General features: G+C 38.7%; 1 protein-coding gene across 1 annotated transcript in view; it reads left to right on the top strand.

The window, feature by feature from the left end:
* Window positions 1–761: 761 nt before the first annotated feature.
* KIRREL3 (kirre like nephrin family adhesion molecule 3) overlaps window positions 762–6,682 on the top strand; it is a 952,257-nt gene continuing 946,336 nt past the window's right edge. Inside the window, exon 1 of the mRNA XM_070765424.1 lies at window positions 762–848. The gene's annotated coding sequence lies outside the window, so the exon portion shown is untranslated. The remainder of the gene's footprint in view (window positions 849–6,682) is intronic.

Here is a 6,682-nt window from a genome sequence, read left to right as displayed (position 1 = left end):
AACAAATAAAATAATTAGAATAATTAAAATAATTAAAATAATTAAAATAATTAAATTATCAAATGTAATGTAATGTTTGTAATTACCAAATCTTTTTCTTAGTTATCTTTTTTTTTTCCTTCTTTACACTTTTGGAGTGCAAACGTAACTAGGAAGGGAAGGTTTCTGCAGTTTTTTTTAATGAGATTAAAAGAAATTGATTAAAAGGTAGACTACAACCTGTCAGCCATTTTGGGTTCCTTTCCTCTGAGGTTTTAAACTTTGTCTTGTTCAGAGAGTAAAGCAGAATATTAGCCTGAGAAAAGTGCCCTGAGTCCGCTAGGAGAAGGATAACCTATAAATTTGAAAAATAAAATAAAATTAAAATTAAATGAAATTAAAAGAAGAAAACCCTGTTGATATTTTTCTCTCTTCCTGATAGTTAACAGGGACATCTATATGCTACTACAACGTGTGTCATGATCTTTTATTGACCTCATAAGGTAACAATTTTTCAACCAAATTGGGGTGGAACTGATTTTCTGATGTTATCAGTGGCTATGGGAGAATCATATCTGAATACCTAGTTTTAAAATTGTGTGTCTTATGTTTTGTAATTAATATATTGGATGGGTGTAAAATCACAGGTGAAAGCCCAATTAAATTGATTTATTGCTAATCATACCTTTGCACAAGAATGTTCTCAACTAATGGCTTGCACCTGCCTGGGGTTAAGGGTTAATGGAATTCAAAGAGGTTTGGCTTAGTTTGCTTGTGGCTACTTGGAGATCCGAGGCTGATTCCTCTTTTAACTCTATCCTCAAACTTTGCCACTCCTTCTCTACAGTCAGTGTTGGATAATGGTTAAGGTAGGAGTTGTAATTGGGAGAACAATATTCATATTTGCTGTCAAAACTCATTGTGGAATTGGACCAATTACTTTCTTTCAACCTAAACTATTTCACAGGGTTATTGTTGTTATGGAATGAAAAGAGAAGGACGGAGCAATATGACAAATGGTGTTCCTGTAGGGAAGGTCAGATAAAAATCTAACAAATTGATGATCGATTGACTGATTGATTATGTACCATCAAGTTGGTGTTGACTCATAGCAGCCACAAAGTTTTTCTCCAGGACAATCTGTTCCTTACTGCTTCTTCAGATCCTCCAATGGTTCCTCCATTGTCACTGTAACCAAATCCTTACACTTTGTTGCTGGTCTTCCTCTTCTTCTATGTCTTTTCTTCTACCTTTTCCAGTGTTGGAAGGAATATCCTTCTGGATTCACTTCTAAATGGGGAAAAGGGGCACTGGATTCATGGAAGTTGCTTGGAAAGAAGGTTTAATGGAGGTTTAAGGGGGAGAGGTCAATTGTAGATAATCTAAGGTTAAAGGTTTTGGGATTAGGAGTAGAAACCACAGAATCAAGTAGTGCATTCCAGGCGTTGATTACTCTGTTGCTAAAGTCGCCGCCCCGAGTCTACGGAGAGGGGTGGCATTCAAATCAAATCAAATCAAATCAAATCAAATCAGTTGTATTTTTTGCAGTCAAGTTTGGAGCGCTTGACATTTAGTTTAAATCGATTTCGTGCTCATGTGTTGTTGCGGTTGAAGGTGAAGTAGTCGTTAACAGGTAGGACATTTTGGTATATGATTTTATGAACTATAATTAAGTCAGAATGGAGATGACAGAGTTGTAAGTTGTCTAAACCAAGAATTTCAAGTCTGGCGGAGTAAGGTATTTTGTTGTGAGAAGAGGAGTGAAGGACTCTTCTTGTGAAATATTTCTGGACTCTCTCAATTGTGTTGATGTCAGATATGCAATGTGGGTTCCATACAGGTGAGCTGTATTCTAGGATTGGTTTGACAAATGTTTTGTAAGCTTTATGACCTACATTGGGCCCCACCTCTTAGTTCCCTATTCCTGTGTGTGTAATGCACTCTGATTGGCTGTCAGACTCCCAGGGGTCATTCAGGGGCAACTCTGTAGGCTATCTTGAGTCCAAGCTTGCTTGAGCTCTGCTAGTGTATGCAATCTTCCCAAGGTCCCATGTGGTGTAATGCAGTGTTTTTCAACCAGTGTGCCGTGGCACACTAGTGTGCCGCGAAACATGGTCAGGTGTGCCGCGAAGAAGGAAGCCCAGGTTCCGGTCTCACAACTTTTTGCTGAGAGAGAGAAAGAGAGTGAGAGTAAGAGTGAGAGAGAAAGAAAGAAAGATAGAGAGAAAGAAAGATAAAGAAAACAAGAGAGAGAAAGAGAGAGAGAAAGAGAGAAAGCAAGAGAGAGAGAAAAAAGAGAGAAAGAGAGAAAACAAGAGTGAGAGAGAAAGAAAGCAAGAGAGACAGAGAGAGAAAAGGAGAGGAAGGGAGAGAGAAATGAGCAAAAAGGGGAGGAAAAAAGAGAAATGAGAAAATGATTGAGACAGAGAATGAGAGGAAGGAGAGAGAAACAAAAGAGAGAGAAGTGACTCTTGATTTAAAAGAATATGATAAAAAGCACCCAAAGAATAAGAGAGAAAAAAACCCCCAGCCCTCACCTGTTTTGGGAAATGGTTCAAGAGTGTGTATACACACACACACACACACATACACACACACAAGGGGGAGGAGACAGGGATGGAAAAAGAGGAGAGTATATTAGGGTGGTGTGCCCCAGGATTTTGTAAATGTAAAAAATGTGCTGCAGCTCAAAAAAGGTTGAAAATCACTGGTGTAATGAAAGGGCTTTGGGCAATTCCTAATATGGCTTTGTCTGAAGGAGGTAGATCTTTGTTATGTGGAATAGACAGGTCCAGGCTATTAACAAAGGGTGGGGGATGAGTGAGCTGGGCCATTCTTTGATGGGACTTTGACAAAGGTGGGGGCTACTAAGAATGAGCCCGTTTCCTGTCTAAAAACAAATTTCTCCATTTCTCTAGGGATATTCTATATAATTTGCTGCTTTTTAAATATTTCCTAGGATATTTCAATTTTCTAGGAGAGAGGTAGGTGCTAACTTCTGTCACCAGCATTAGAGCCTTCTCCAAACCTCTGTGTCTTCATATAATGTATCCAAAGTAGGAATTTTCTTTTTCTTTTTCTGTAGGCTGATTTTATAATGCTTCTATTTTTATCTTGACTTTTAAGGACTTGCAGTGGCTTTTCTATCATTAAGGATTATTATGTGTTGTTAAGCAGTAGCTTGGGCTCTTTTTTAGTAGTTTTGTACAGTTCCCTTCACCATCATGATTTTGTTTGTTTTTTTTAAAAAAATATTGCTCTGTGCTGCTCTTTGGTTGCAATAAAATTTAAGTTATGGATTGTCCATCCTGTGCCTTTTTAAAATGTTGTTGCTATTATGTAGAACAGTGATTTTCAACCTTTTTTGAGCCGTGGCACATTTTTTACATTTACGAAACCCTGGGGCACATTGAACGAGGCAGTGGGGGGGGGACTAAAAAAAGTTTGGACAAAAAAATTATCTCTCTCTCCCTTCCTTCCTCTTTCTTTCTCTTCCTTCCTCTATTTTTTGCTCTCTTTCTCTCCCTCCTTACCTCCCTCTATGTCTCTCTCTCTCTCCTTCCCTCTCTTTCTTTCTCTCTCTTGCTCTCTCTCTTGCTTTCTTTCTCTTGTTCTCTTTCTCTCTCTTTTGCTCTCTTGCTTTCTTTCTCTCTCTCTTGTTCTCTTTCTCACTCACTCTTTCTCTCTCTTTCTTTCTTTCTTTCTCTCTTTCTCTTGCTTGCTTTCTTTCTCTTTTTTTCTCTCTCTCTTGCTTTCTTTCTCTCTCTGAGCTTCGCGGCACACCTGACCATGTCTCGCGGCACACTAGTGTGCCATGGCACACTGGTTGAAAAACACTGATGTAGAAGACTACGCTCAAATTTCTTTATTGTGTCTTGAGGTGTTTGAGAGTGTCATAATTTGGGTACTTCACACATAATTATTGTCATTCTGCAAATAATGTCATTAGCTTTCCATAGTTAAGTATAGTTCTCAGCATAACAAAAATAACTTGGCATTATGCTGCTGAAATATTTTTATAATAATTTAAATTATGCACAGTAGAAATTTATAGATCAGTTAATTACATGCCATCAAGTCATTGTTGACTCAGCGACCACTTAGAAAGATATAGGAATTAGCAATTTTTTATACTTCGTGAAATATTATGGAACATGATGTGGTAAAATGTGTGGTTTTTTTAATGTTTGAACGATATTCATTAGGCTGTATGATACTCAAGACTCACTTATACCGCCAGGCATGGGGGAGTTGAGACACCTTTCCCCCAGGCTCTTTTATACTTTGTTTTATGTTTGGTATGAATGTGCTGGTTGGTTTTTTAAATAATGATAGGGTTTTATGTTTTTTAATATTATATTTGTTCTATTATAATATTGTTTTTATTATTGTTGTGAGCCGCCCCGAGTCTTCGGAGAGGGGCGGCATACAAATCTAATAAATTATTATTATTATTATTATTAGATGCAGAATCTGTAAGGTACTCAAAAGCAATTAAGTACAGACTTCTTATATTCTGAAAGTTATAGCGGCATTGGTGGTAGGCTCCACCCCACCCGAGATGCTTCTGTGCATGCGCAGAACTGTCGCATGCGAGTAGAACCCCGAACTGGTAGCGATGGGATTTAGAATCCACTGCTTTCTGAAACTCATTGATGCGAACACTTTTAAGGCAGTGATGGTGGACCTTTTTTTCCCTCAGGTGCCGAAAGAGTGTGTGCGTGTGCTATCGCGCATGCGTGAATGCCCACATCCATAATTCAGTGCCTGGGAAGGGTGAAAACAGCTTCCTCCACCCACTGGAGGCTGGAAATGGCCTGTTTCCATACTTCTGGTGGGCCCAGTAGGCTCATGTGTCGCCCTCCTCAGGCTCCAAAAGCTTCCCAGGAGCCGGAGGAGGATAAAAACGCCCTGCCCCATCCCCCCGGAGTCTCTCTGGAAGACAAAAATGCCCTCCCAGAGCCTCTGTGTGAGCCAAAAATTTGGCCAGCACACACATACACGCTGGAACTGAGCTAGGGCAATGACTCATGTGCCAGCAGATGTGCTCTGTGTGCCACCTGTGGCACCCATGCCATAGGTTTGCCATCACTGCTTTAAGGTTTTATGTGGTGCTTTTCTTTGATTTCATCTTCCTTTTAACTTTATTTATTTGTCTGACAAAGCAGTTCAAAATATGGGCAGCTTATTGAAATATCTTTATTAAAATGTACAATATTTGCACTGCATCCATAATAATAATAATTATTATTTATTAGATTTATATGCCGCCCCTCTCCGAAGACTCGGGGCGGCTCACAAAAGTAATAGAAACAATATAACAGTGAAACAAATCTAATATTAAAATAAAACATATCTAAAACCCCAACAATTTTAAACCATACAACACATACATACCAAACATAAAATATAAGAGCCTGGGGGAGGATGTCTCAGTTCTCCGATGCCTGGCGATAAAGGTGGGTCTTGAGTAATTTGCGAAAGACAAGGAGGGTGGGGGCCGTTCTAATCTCTGGGGAGGAGTTGATTCCAGAGGGCCGGGGCCGCCACAGAGAAGGCTCTTCCCCTGTGGCCCGCCAAACGACATTGTTTGGTCGACGGGACCTGGGATCTTATCAGCCGCTGGGATTCGTGCGGTAGAAGGCGGTTCCGGATGTATTCTGGTCCAATGCCATAAACTCCCATTCAATCTATAGGAGTACTAGGTGGGACTTAGAAGGTTTCCAGTGTAAGGGGGAAAAAACCCATATAATTGTTTTAAATAAGTATAGCTGCATCAGTCACAATATGAGGTCCTTAATGTTTGTTTGTTTTTGATTAGCTAAGCTAATTTATGGCAGGCTGTTGTCACTTTTAGTCCATGTGGATTTGTTTTCGTTGTTTTGTTATTCCAAATCTATTTTAACATGTCTTGTAGAGACATGTTATGATTACTATTTGAATCTTTTGTCATTGTTTGTTTCCTTTTCAAGGTGAAGTTGTTTGAACTAAAGGAAAAACCTAACTACAACCAGACTGGTTGGAATCAAGAGGTTCTTTGATTAGATTTGCATTGTGTTCCCAGTCATTTTGTGACTTTTCAAATAAAATGCAAATCCACGATAAAATTGGTTCCCTTCTGGGGACTGAATCTGTGCAATGCTTTTCAAAGAAGGAAAACAAGAAATACTACAAACTCCCTACTCTGTTTGGTAGACAGCAGGGAAAATATTTCAGCTCTGTTAAAAAGTGCTATTGCTAACATGTTGTAAGCCACCCTGAGTCTAAGGAGAAGGACTGCATAAAAAAATTGAATAAATAAATAAAAATAAATACAATTTTCAGGGAATGGAGATGAAATTCAAGAACAGAGATTAGAAATCCCTCTGGAACTCACCAGATAGCCCCTCTAAATGATTGTGTTCAATCTCCATCAAGCCCTTTTCTGCCTCAAAATTGGAATATTGAAATACAGTGTTCCCTCGATTTTCGCAGGTTCAAACTTCGCGAATAGCCTATACCACGGTTTTTCAAAAAATATTAATTAAAAAATACTTCGCTGTTTTTTTCCTATACCACGGTTTTTCCCACCCGATGACATCATATGTCATCGCCAAACTAATAATTTTTGCAAATAAATAACAAAAAAATTATTATTATTAATAAATAATTATGTTTATAAATATCAGGATCACTAAGTGTCTTATTCAATGGTGAGTATCAG

Source organism: Erythrolamprus reginae, chromosome 12 (assembly GCF_031021105.1).
Source record: "Erythrolamprus reginae isolate rEryReg1 chromosome 12, rEryReg1.hap1, whole genome shotgun sequence".
NCBI lineage: Eukaryota > Metazoa > Chordata > Lepidosauria > Squamata > Dipsadidae > Erythrolamprus > Erythrolamprus reginae.
Note: the sequence above shows the minus strand (reverse complement) of the source record. Positions and strands in the feature narration are given on the sequence as shown.